This window comes from Tauraco erythrolophus, chromosome 2 (genome assembly GCF_009769465.1).
Source record: "Tauraco erythrolophus isolate bTauEry1 chromosome 2, bTauEry1.pri, whole genome shotgun sequence".
NCBI classification, from domain to species: Eukaryota; Metazoa; Chordata; class Aves; order Musophagiformes; family Musophagidae; genus Tauraco; species Tauraco erythrolophus.
Genome location: NC_141466.1, coordinates 43,493,777 through 43,506,900, shown reverse-complemented (window position 1 = coordinate 43,506,900; position 13,124 = coordinate 43,493,777). Strand labels below are relative to the sequence as shown.

Sequence of the window (13,124 nt, the reverse complement as noted above, 5' to 3'; positions counted from 1 at the left end):
TTAAGCAAAAATAATATTTGTCATTTAAAATATGCAAACAGTAAAACTTAAATTAAATATCTATAGCCTCTTTTTTCTTTTTCTCTGTTATTAAGTTTTTTATTATTATTGTTATTGGTCCTATGAGAAAACAGCTTTTTCTCCAAAGAATAAATAGAATATTTTTATCATAAGATTTGCAAAGGGCATTCTGTCTTAAGTATAGGGAATTGTGTGAAAAGCAAAGTTTTGACGTTCTCAAGGTTCTAAATGAAATCTTTTGCTACGAACAATCAAACTGAAATATAAGTCAACTCCAGTTGTATAGTAGTCAAATACTTTAAAGAGTTTGGGTTTGATCATCTAAAGGAAATAGTAGAAAGAGTATTTCTACCATAGAGAAAATTCTGGAGGGAAAAGTCCATACTTAAACTATTTTATGTATAAGCAGAATGAAAAATTTGTATTTCCAAAGAGTCAATCGGCAGAGGGCTAATGTGTGCACTTTTCTTTGACTACGAAGGAAACCGAAGCCTCACTTGGGGAATTCATTTATTTGTATATTTAAACCCAATTTCACGATGACAGATCTAAGTACACACTTAAAGGTAACTACTTGCTTAACCACCCATTTCATGAAGGATGCTTCCCCAAATACCGGCCTAGAGAATAAATCCACTGATGCACTTAGGCGTTACTTTAGTGTCCAATTCCTATTGCAGGTGCCTACATAAAGAGATCTCCAAGCTGATTTCTTTCCCGATCTAACTGCATAACCTACTCACTTAGCTTATAGCTGCAAAAGAACTTAAAACACCCAGGCTTTAGGTATGATTTTGAGCCTAAGCACCAGGTTGTGGCCATCTAAATTCCTGTTTAGTTGCTTTCTATCCCTGAAATCTATAGACACCAGAGATGTCCACAGTAATACTTCTCAGACACAGAAGTGTCTGACCAGCAGTGTCGCATTAGGGTGAAGGAGATATGATAGTTATTTCAGGCGTAAGCTTCTTTGAGATTCATAAACTATCTTAAATAAGATAGATGTTCTGAATGCATTCCTACTGAATAAAAAACCATCGCTGCTGCCCTTTTCCTTAATGAGGTAGCAGTTGGAGTGCTCATCAAGTTACGCATTACAAAAGTTAGGAGATAGGTGTTCATTTTAGGGAAGTTGCTAGATTAATCCCACAAGAACCATTTGGGGACGTGTTCTGTTAAACTATTCATGAGCGATCCAGAAAATGAGTTGAACAGTAATAAAAATTCTCTAGTAATAAAAGCCAACTCTATCTGTGCACACCAAGAAAGACTCTAGATAATGTTATTTCAGGAGAAAGTTCCTGGAGGCATTTATATTCAGTTCCACAGAAAGAATCTGTTCAGTACCCAATAGCAATTAAAAGGACATCCTCTGTAAGGTATTTTTAAGAAAATAAAATAAATGAAACATCAAACAAGATTATGCCACTGCAAAACCTGTACTATTTCCCCGTCTTCAATACTGAAGGTGGTTCTAGTGCCTCAATTTAAAAAAAGTATTAGAACCAAAATAGATCAAGAGGAAAAGGATGATTATGAGTATGGAAATATTTCCATATAAGAAGCTGAACATAAAAGTCTTGGCAATCTTGATGTTCCTGCAGTTCAAGATGTCCTTAAACAATTAATTCTTGGAAGACCATTCAACTTTCACTAGTTCCTATATTCTTACCCAAGCTTTCAGTCCTGCTGCTTGGAGGAGCTGCAGACTTAGCCTGTTCTTACATTGTTCTGTCTCATTTGGAAACGTGAACACATCCAGTGGGGCACGATGTGCTGCATACATACAGAACAAAACAACATGCAAATCTAATATGTTTATGTCCTATGTTATTTATAACTGCTTGCTGATGTGTTAAGTGTATCTTTTTTATTAAACAACACCTATAGCATAGATGTGTACACTTAAGGCAGTTAAATATGGAACTCACTTCTAACAACGTTTCTCCCTAGGCTGCACATTTTGTCTAAAGATCCTGTTACTAATTAGTATTCAAATGAGCTCAATGTGGTATTACAAGCGCTTCATCTAGAAAGGAAGGCAACACTTCAGCCACTCTGATTACTCATTATAAACAAAGCTGAGAGAGTAAAGAGGAGACAGGTTTACAGCCACTTTCAGATGCAAATTCAGGAATCAGGGCTGCTGCAAGAAGTAGGGAGAACCGACTGCTGCCTTCACCTCCTCATCTCCTGCGTCGCAGCCTCCCCAGACCCTCCCGTGCAACTGGACTTCTTGAAGGGTAATGTTCTTGTGTCTCTGACCAACTCTTTGAAGTTCAACTGGGAAGCCTGTACAAGGTTTAAAAGCTAGAACTGATCATCTCATTTAACTCGTCACTGCTTTTTTTAGCGAGTCTCCACCACTGAGCAGGTTTCCACGTTAATGCTTTGTATCCTGAAACACAACAGTGCCATGACTCAGGAAAGGTCCTTCCTGAAACACCTGGGATAAGGGAAGGGATTTCTCCCTGAGGGCCGTATTGGCCTAGTCAGGGGAACAGGATGGTTTGGCTTCCAGCAGTTTATAGATCTGGCTGATAAACTGTATTATAAAGTTCATTTTCTTGTGACTGGGCTGATTGCCAATAATTATTTCCTAAAGGCTGTCTCTTGATTAACCACAACATTGCTAATGAAAGCAGCAAATGGATGTGAGGATCCTACAACCAAATATAGAAAGAGACAACTATTTTCTACATCCTCTTGATTCTCATGCAGTTATGCGGAAACCACGTTGGTGGAGGGAAGCCACGTTGGCAAAAACAAACTGAACTCTGGGGAATGAAAGAGGAAAAGGAAGTTCATAAATAACTGGCAAAGACTGTAGCTCTAATGGCATTTATGCAGACGAAAATGTTTCAATATCTGAAATGACTTAAAAAATGCACTATCTTCTGAAAAAATATTTCAAATAACAGATAAATCAAATACCTGAAAAACCAAACTGCGTGTCAAACTGTTTTTCACAAACATCCTTTTTCTGAGCTACAATTTTAATTTCTTGCAAATGAGACATTTCCTCTCACTAGTGAAAGTGGCACATGACTTTGCAGGTTTTACTTGCTTTTTCTCTCCTTGTAGGATTAAGTTTTGCATAATGACAAAGAACACAAACACACATTTCCATAGCAAAATTACTTTTTTCTCTATCCAGAAAATCTAACTACTCGCATCATATTCATTTAGACAAATAAATTTTACTGAGAGTGCAAGTTCTTGGACGATTTCTCACGGAAGTGTCAAAAGTAGTTAACAGATGAGAATGTTATAGCAATATTACATATATCATGATTTTATGTCTGACAGATTTATGGAATGCAAATAAAATTGCTTGCAAATAGATTCTCGGTCATCTCAGCTACGATAGTGATTTGGTCTGCCAAGATGGAAGAACACACTTTCTATTCTTCTCGTAATGGAAAACTGTAAGGATATTAGTCCAATATAAGCTGTAAATGAGTCTGACTAAAAACCTTGAACTTTTAAATAAGTAGCAATTATGGCAATTCTAATAGCAATTTACTAGAAGGTTCATTTTCATGAAATGTGGCGAGTACTTGAACCATGGACAATTCAGGTAACATCCAGCTCCTTGACTGTGTAGTCTAGACCTGACCTGAACTCTGAACCACAAGAAAGTGATTTAAGAAGCTACTTCCTCAAGGAAAAGTAAAGGAAATCAAAATGAGTTCTTACAAATTTGTTGACCTTAAGATAACTTGGCTGGGGGGGTAGAAGGATGATAATAGCTTTTGGTTGGGGTAGCTTAGTCTGTGACTCTAACAGAAACTCCACTGTTCCTCACAGTAAATTTTTAGAATAAATTATTTACCCAAGAATAACAAAGCTGTATCCTCACTGGAAGGCAGACTGACCCCTTTGGCAGGGTACACAAAACACTAGTATCACAGTAGCCTGGAGGATGGCAAAGGCTTTCCTCTGTGAAAGTCCGATGTTCAAAACTCTTTGTCATTCTTTGTAGTGCCCCAAAGGAAACATCAAGTGTGCATTCATTTCAGGGGAGCCTACCCCTGGCAGAAGGGGTCACAGGTGCTCAACTGGCCTGGCCAAGATGTCAGTGACTAAGTGCAGACAGGCTATTTCTTCTAAAATCTCACAGAGTGCTGCTCCTGCTCCCCTCCCCAGAACTTCCCATCTCTCATGAGTGCTCTTACATGGTCCAAACCAGAACGGGCTATCACAAACACACTAAATCGATGCAAAATTGCAAGAGTAAAATAATTTAAAAATTCAGTTTAAAGCAGATCACTGTACTCCAGAAAAGGTTAAGTACCTGCAATCTTCAAAGAGTCAGCTAATTTTACTGCACTAAGAATTAATATTCATTTGCACTTAAGTTTTATCATCCAGATCATCCTTGGCAATTTAAAGCACTCCTCCACCTCCCTTTATGCTCTCAGATTTATGCAAGAAGACATAACCTTGTGCACAGGCTTCGAGTGTTGCAAAATTTTCATTATACAGTAGCCATATCTCAGATAATCATAAAATATGCAGATTACATTAATCAATTACAGTCAATTCTGCTTAATGCCACCATCAGTTTACCACAAAATTTCCTTCTATTAAAAGCCTTTTCCCAGGAAACATTCTAACCTGCCTCTAGCTGAAAATGAAGCATTGCATTTGTTTTCCAGTTCTTTCTTTAGTGCTTTAACACCTGTGGTCTCCCTTGTTGCTCATTTTCAATACCAGTACAAATGAACGTAAAATAAAATTGAACAGCAGCCCTGTTTATGGTAGACTTTCTCCATAGCTTTGAGACAAAAGACAACGGTATTTTTATTGTTGAATCAGCATCCTCAAATGTTCCAACTGATACAAAATGCTGAAAAAACACATGTTCCCTTTCCGTTCTTCCTTTCCCTCCTAAATTGAAAAGAGGGTAAAATAAAAAATAAATCTGAAGTCAGGAATATGTGCACCACAGAAACTCAGGAGAGCTTTGGCTCTTAACAGACTTAGCTCCTCGTGCTACATTTTCCATCTGAATGTTTGTTCTTTTTTACATTCAAAGAATGCAAAGAACAAACGACTCGCACTCCCCAGGCTGCGTTCAACTCCACGTCTTTGCTGACGTGCTGGATCTAAGACAAAGCTCCCAGTTTGAAAAGACAGGTTACAGGACAGCTGAACAATCACTTGAGCTCCCTGAGTAGCACTCATTTACCTCACCTTAAGGTCCAAAAGCTAGGTATTTAAGCCTAAACTAGTCATGCAGAGCTCTCAACAGAAAGAAAGAAGACACTTTCACAGGGTGACTCATCTCAAGCTAAGGTTGGTGTTCAAGACAATTTGGGAGTTTAAGTGAATAAATCCATTTAGGGATCTAAATATCTTTTTGGCTATGACCAAACTATATTAATAAAAAAGTAACCAAAGTACAATTGGCAACTCTAAAAATGTGAAAAATAAGACTAGCATCTGTTGGGTTCTTTTATAAAAATTATTAGCATGAAGGGAAAAAATAAGTACTGGAGGCATGTTAGACAAACTGAAAGATTGCTGGCATCACTTTTGAAACTGGCTGAAGGATTATAGACATCATTGCAACTATTCTGGAAAAAGGTAACAGAAGCAGCATGAATCTGAAACATAGTATATATCAATTTTCTCCTTCAAACACATATTAAAGCGTTACCTGCTTTTATTGGGCAAGTTGGACCAAAATTGCACTATTTTACAAGTGACCTAGATGTCCTAGTGCTGGTGCGACGGAGAGCAAACAAGGAGAGAGAAAGCTAAGCAATTGGGCAAGCGCTGGTTGAGATATTACTATTACCAGCTTTAAACATATTTTTCTGCTGCACGGTGTAATTTTTATTCCACTCAGAAACAGCCGGTGATTGCAAAGCCATGCTGGGCAACAGATCCTGGTATGATTTAAGAGGGATGATATATCTAATTATGAGAAGCTTCATTTGTTTTATTTTCATTTTACATAACTTACAGAGGGGTTCGACAATGATGGAGCTTCCCAGCAGAAAAGCCACGTGGTGTTCAGGCTGTGACCTTTCTCCTGGGACCTGTAGGAACGCTGCTGCGCAACAACTGCTGATTAATTAAACCTCTATCAGCTGGTTTACTAGTTATATGTTTTCATCATCAGTAAATCCATCACAGAAGGGCAGGTTTGGCCTCTCTGCAGTCTAAACAACAGCACAGCGGCCATCACGTTATATTCCGTCAAGCACCTGAGGCGCATGGAGCAGTCAAAAAGGCGCTTGAGATCCCTCTCAATTCCTCTGAGGGACAGCTTCCACTTGGGGAGGTTGGAACCAACCAACCCAAACCATTCCATGACTCTATGATTCTATGAATCAGAGAGTGAGGTCTGTTCCATTAACAATGCTCCTTGACACACAGTCGTCTGCCTTGGCTCACCTACCTCCAGGTCTTGCACTGTCCCATTCCTTGGTCCCTGCTGCCTGCTCCTGGGCTGCGAGGCCTCCTGCAGCGCCAAAAGGCACGCGTGTTTCCTTGGCATATCCCTCCTCCATCCCCTCACAGAGAGCACTCTACCGGCTGAGGACACACATGTAACATGACTAACAGAATGGAAAGATGCCTTCCTTCCTTCCTTGGGAAAGCAGGTTTTTTGTTTCTTTTTTTTGGTGTTTTTTTTAATGTTACTATTAGCACACTGTTTCACCGCGGCTCTCTGAGCCCCTTTCAGCTGGTGGCTGTTTCTATGCTGGAAATGTCCAGCGGCAGAGAAGCCCTCTTGCCAACTGCTTCTCACTACCGCTGCTGGCAGACGGCGTTCACCGGTGCCTGTGGCCGCTGCCAGCATCACACTCCCGGCAAGGCTGGTAAGCGCCTGCCGAGGAGGGCAGGGGGGGTGATGCGGCAGAGCATCCCCCCGGGGGCACGGGGTCCCTGAGAGACCACTTCCCACAACTGTTCTCATCCCCTCTCACGCTGGTTTTCAATCCTTCTGCCACCGTCTCCTCAGACACATGGAGGGAGACAAATGAGATGAACCGTCACGTTCACCGCAGAGGCAGGAGATCTGATTCTTCTGTGTCTGTGGAAACACAGATCAGCAACCACAGCAGCCTGCTGTGCAGGAAGAGACATTAAACGCCATGGATAATATGGAAAATAACTGTAACCGACCATCTGCTGATACTGCGGCAATGATCCTGGACTATCTGAATGACAGCTTCAGACTGTCGGCTGAATTAGAGCCCCCAAACTGTTGGTTTTGTGCTTAGTTCTGAGCTTAGGAACCGCTCTTCTTTCATTCCTGCAGTGCAAAGGTATTTGACTAAGTGTTGCAGGCACCTTCTATCACACAGGGTGATACAGGACTCCAGACAATGTGTAGCAAGAAGAGGTCAATAAAATGGACTTTCCCAACTCAGGTGCCCCCAGCTTTTTTTCACAGAAAACAGAAAAGGCTTTTTTTTTTTTTTTCAGATTATGCAGCTACCAAGAGATCAGTGGCTGGACAGATGTTCACAGCTGTAGCAATGCAGTGGGGTCTACTTGCAAAACTCAGAAGGAGTCCTTTTCCCTCAGCCAGCATATGTGATTGAAATATTTGTAACTCTGAGGAGGCCCAGGGTGCTTTCCTCTTGCCTACGTTATGAAGCCATACTGGTAGTAACAATACGGAAAGATTTAAGAGGTTAAGAAGCTGTGACTATATATACTTTATGAAATGAATGTAAAGTCAGATAATAGTATTGCAGTTGCTACACAATATATTGCGTGCTATTGCTTAACATGTTTCTGAAAAAAAAACAATTTAAAAATATTGATGCTGAGTTGGAAATACTCCCAGCAGGTCGAAGCGGAGAAGCAGACAGGCTGCCTGCCAGACCTAGCCAGTCCAACACAAGTTCAACAGCTAGGGCTGCTCCCCAAGGTTCTGCAGAGCCAAAGGAAGCCTTTGGAGTACATGTTGATGTGATGGGTTGGTTTAGCTTTAAGTTTTATTTTAATTTGTGAACATACAGGATTTAGGGGGATGTACTGCTGTGAAGCACTATGTATTAATGTTAAATTTAAAGGACTTTCCTTTGTCTTACAGCTTTCACCCCAATACACAAAATAGACTACTACAAACCACAAATACTGTCCAAAAAACTGAAAGTGTGGTTTCAAGTAACAGTTACTTCCAGGCCAGAGCACAAAGGGTCTGTCGTGGTTTTAGGCTGATCCAGCAACTAAAACTCACACAGTCTCTCCTTCTCCAGTAAAGTAGAGAGGAGAGAAAAAAAAAAACAAAGGGACTGAGGGTTGAGACAAGAACAGAGGGAGCACCCACCGACCATGGTCCTGGGCAAAACAGGCAGGGCTTTCTCAAAGCAAAACAGTTTATTAATGATTACTTAGAAGGACAAAGGGAAACAAAACCGATTACTTGAGAGGACAGAAAGAAACAAAACCAGATCTTAAAACTGACACCTTCCCCCTCCCCTTTCCTCTTCCTCCCGGCTCTACCTCCTCCTCCCAGCAGCAGAGGGGGCAGGGACTGGGGGAGTGCAGGTCAGTTCATCCCTTGCTGTTACTGCTGCTTCTTTCTTAAAGGAGAAGGAGTCCTTACACCCTTTTCCCCTGCTCCAATGGATCCCCTACCCATGAGGAAAAAATCCACAAACTTCTCCAGCGTGAGTCCAGCCCACTGGAAACAATCCTTCCCCATGGATTGCCCCAGTGTGGGCTTTACCACAGTCTCGGGTACTTAGGGAGCTGTAGCCACTCGCTTCGGCGTGGGTTGTCACGCAGACTCCAGATGCCTCTCTGACTTGTTGTGCGTCCCAACACGACCATCCTCAGGCTCAGGCATCTTCTCCCCACGGGCTGCGAGTGGGTCGCTGCTCCACCGAGGCCGTCCTGGTTGCAGGGGGGCAGCCTGCTATCTCACCATCAGCCGCAGGGGAAACTCGGCTCCGGCACACCTCCTCCCGCTCCATCCTCACTGACCTGCTGTCGATGCGGCTGTTTCTCTCAGATCTCAGTCCTCTCCGGGTGAACTCAGCCCAGTGGGCACCCCGGGAGTGGGGTGCCCCCGAGTTCCCCAGCTGGCTCCGCTGCCGCCATTCTTCGTGGGCGGCACCGGCCCGACGCAGGCAGCCGCCCGGCCGGGAGCCAGGGAGTGGGGGCAGTGCCCTCCTCCCTTCTCTCCTCGCTCCTGGGCGAAGCACCTTTTCCGGTCCCTTTGTCCTGACTTAAATAGGGCAATTTGCAGAGGCGCCCTATTGGCTCAATCCCAAGGGGGATGGCAGTCTGATCTGGTGCCCAGAACCAAGCCCAACCCGGTTCCAAAACCGGGGAGGTCGCAGGGAGCAAAATCCCTCTCCTGCCACCAGAACCACTCCCCCCTCCACATCAAACCATGACAGGGTCAGTGCAGAAAAAATGTCCAAAATGAAATAAATCATCACATTTGCCAGTACACAAAGCCTGTGACTGCTGACTAGTTTTGTAATCTGTCCATGCCATATTTTTTGAGGTAGCCACCCACTGTTTCTATCACTTTTTGAATCTAAGCACAGCATGCATGTTTTATTTCAGACTTGGTCTTCTGCGCTGGAAAATCAAAATATTCTGATTTAGAATTGAAAACCTCATCCTCTATGTTTATAACACTTTTTTGTCAACATTATGGAATCTGAATGATCAATGAATGGTTTATGCACAGCAGTCTCCTTTAGAATTTCCTGTTTAATTCATTACAATGCTCATCTAAATAGTGTGGATTTTTTCTTGCTTATTTTCAGTAGACTGTTTTGTATTTTATTTCTTTTATTTCCATTTGTTCCTTCTTCTCAGATGGGTCAAACATATTTGCAAACATACACTTTGGGGAATGTTTTTAGCTGCTTCCCAAGCGTGTTCACAAAGAAATGGGTGATTTGGAAACAGAATCCTTCTGTTCCCTGCTCACAGAAACTCGGCTTTCATTTTCAGGAGAAAAAGAGATAGAGACCTAGAAGGAAAGGGTACGTAAAACAGTATGCAGTAATGAAGGCAGAAAATAATATGTTTCTCTTCTTTGGTACATTGTTTACTTAGGTTTGTATAGGCTACCTGAAAGCCTTTAAGATCTTTATGGCTGATTTTCTGCTACTAGTGGATTGGCGAAAGGATGTGACTGTGCTCTGTGCGAGGACAGCAACAGATTTTCTCCCATATTTTTTGTCTTTTGAGGAGATAACTGCAGGTACTTCACTGTTGCTCGATATGAGAATTAGCTCTGTTCTGCTCTGGTTTCTGACAAACTGAAAACCGTAAGACATTGATCAGGCACAGCCATCGGGTGGTTTTGCTGATAGTTGACTGTTATTGTGCAGGTAGCTCGGTGTCCACAGGAGCAGCATGGCAGAGCCTTTGTGGCAGCCTCGGAGAGCTAGCTAGAGACCAAAACACTGATGGACATACATGTGCCATCAAGCAGTACTGCCAACAAAACGTGGCAGAATAGCTACGAGAGCTGTTCAACAAAATATAATCTGTGCTGGATACAGCTTACAATTCCAGTGCCCGTATTGTTCACCAAACGCTATCAGATCTGGTGGGCATGCTCGACATCACTCATTTGGGCTACATGATTGAACATGTAATTACCGTGTTGACTAATGACAGGTTAAAACCAGCAGACACACAAGACTCCTGAATGGAAAATGAAACAATCCAGTGCGTTTTTTTCCTGCAAAATAGCAGAAAATTCAGGACTCAGTATCCATTTGGCTGCAGCTAGATGCCTATTTGCCTCCTAGCAAAAGAAGAAACAGAGGCAAGAGACAAAGTAGTCATCTGAATAGGCTCACAGGAGGAAGCTAAGAAAAAGGCCCTATTTGGAAGTAGGATCTTTAAAGAAAAGCTTGGGTTTCTGAAAAGAAAACTGCCTGTTTGCTATTTCCTGTTATGTTCAGGTAAAGGGGCTGTGGCACAGATCATCTGTGAACAAACCGGAGAAATGCTACTTATTTCTTCCTCTAAAAGAAGCAGAGAGGGAAGCCCAGTATTATCTAACCAAGGAGCACCAGTAACAAAATCTAGAAGCACTAGGAAAGTTCTGCTCACTGCTGGTGGTGCAATGCTAGATATTAAAAGATGAGTTTAAGAAATAGTCATGGAATATTGATAAAGAGTTACAGTCTCACTTCAAAAACTTGACTCTCTCATGACTTTAAAACATTTAAAAGGCTTTTAAGAATGATTTTCTATTTGAATAAGCTTTCCTGCCCTTTGTAGTCTAGCATAATTCCACTAAATATGATGCCATGGATCTTCATAAATCTGTAAGTCTGTTTGACAGTTATACTCATACATTTGCCTTTGTGCTTTTCATCTGAAAAATCATGTTTTAAGCTCCCGTGTCATTAACGTTGTCATTACTTGAAAATGAAAGGCAAGGACACGATGAGCTATGTTTTATGTTCAAAGTCTCAAAGAGAAGTTCAGGCTGTATGAGTTGGCTTCTGAAGGCACCTGAAATCACTAGGAATAAACAGAAACTTCATTTCAGAGTGACCAGGAGGCACAACGAATGCTCCCAGGAGCCACCCTTTTACTTGGCTAAGGAGAACATGTTTTAATGGTGTGCCCTGCGCACAGTCCGAGACGAACACGTATACATCAGTGGAAAGCCAGGAGCTGCATAGCTGCATAAGCGCAGCAGAGATCCCACGCTAACACTGTCTGTTGGGAGGCAGATACATTAGCTCAGGCTCAGCACAGTGCCAATGTTTTCCATTCAGAATTCATTTCCACTAACTGAGCAGAGCTGGCATGCTGGTTTCTGGAAAAAATATCCCCACAGCCACAATTGGTCTCGCTCTCTCTTATTTTGTCTCTCTCATGGCATGATTAGAGGATTCCTATTTTCAGACCGACCTAAAATAAGCAGAAAAAATCCTTTTCCCCCTTACTTTGCAAAGCTCCTCCAGCGTGTCCTTTTTCCATTTCATGGACACATGACTATTCTAAAAATGCACAACTGCAAGTTTGTCCACCAAAGTCAAATCCCGTCCATGCTTCCCGAAGGCCACTACTCTTTCCATTCAGGGGGTACTTATTCCTCCAAATACAGCACAGAATCTAAATCTCAACTGGACAGAAGTATCAGTCATGGAACCTCACATCTGACATGACTTCAGACATTTCAGTGTGCCCACTGGCACAGCCTTCTGCCTGGCTTTGGGCACAGTACCACGACCCATCCATTCCTATACTGAGAACAGAAAAATACAGAACAGATTAGGTTATCTTCATTTCCCTTTGGAAGCCTGCCTTGCCTTCTCCATTAATTATAAATAAAACTCAGGCCCCTGAATTAAGTGCTCGCAATCCCCTTGCTGTGACTGGATGATTACTTTTCAAAAAATAAACCATGATATGTTCCTTAAAGCACACACTCGGAAAATGGACTTACACAGTTGCTACTGATTTAGCCCGTCTGGGAGAAGAGAGCGAGATTAAGGAGCGAGGGGAAAGTGGCTCCATTAAAACCATCCAGGGAACTGGCAATGTCTACTCTGTGGCTGCGAATTTGATATGAATTAGCAAAAACATTTAACATAGTGAGTGATAAAAGGGTTACACTTCAGGTTCTACCACAGTTTGAATTGCTTTCATTTTCAACATGCCACTTGCGCTAAGGTTTAATTAAATGAAAAAAGATTTGTAAACCGAAAAGATCTAAATACAGAGACAACAGAGAGAAATCACAAAGGACACAAGCAAAATGTACTGTATCCTCTGCATTATTCACTGACACTGCAGCCACAGGCCTCAGGATCACAGTACTTAATGTATTAATGCTCTCCTGGCCAGTCCCTGAAAGCATCTGCACACACTATTGCAGGGCTAAAAGGACTCATGCAATGCTGTACTAGTATTATAAAGATAAGATAAGATAACTACACATTTTTCCTCACCCAAATCTCTCTTTTCCTTTTCATAGGCATTGCATCTCTGAAAGCATATCTATAAAATGAACCCAACAACAGTAAAACTGCAAGAGGCCTCAGAAAATATAAACATCAATACTCATGTCTGGAAAAGATACATAACGTTTTACTAGATATATTGAATTAATAAATTTATAGCTTAGAAATACTGGA

At 41.8% G+C, this 13,124-nt stretch overlaps 1 protein-coding gene across 1 annotated transcript in view; it reads right to left on the bottom strand.

Annotated features, from left to right (window-relative positions):
- The window catches only part of KHDRBS2 (KH RNA binding domain containing, signal transduction associated 2), a 362,598-nt gene that overhangs the window by 175,835 nt on the left and 173,639 nt on the right, over positions 1 to 13,124 (bottom strand). The gene's annotated exons all lie outside the window — the stretch shown is intronic.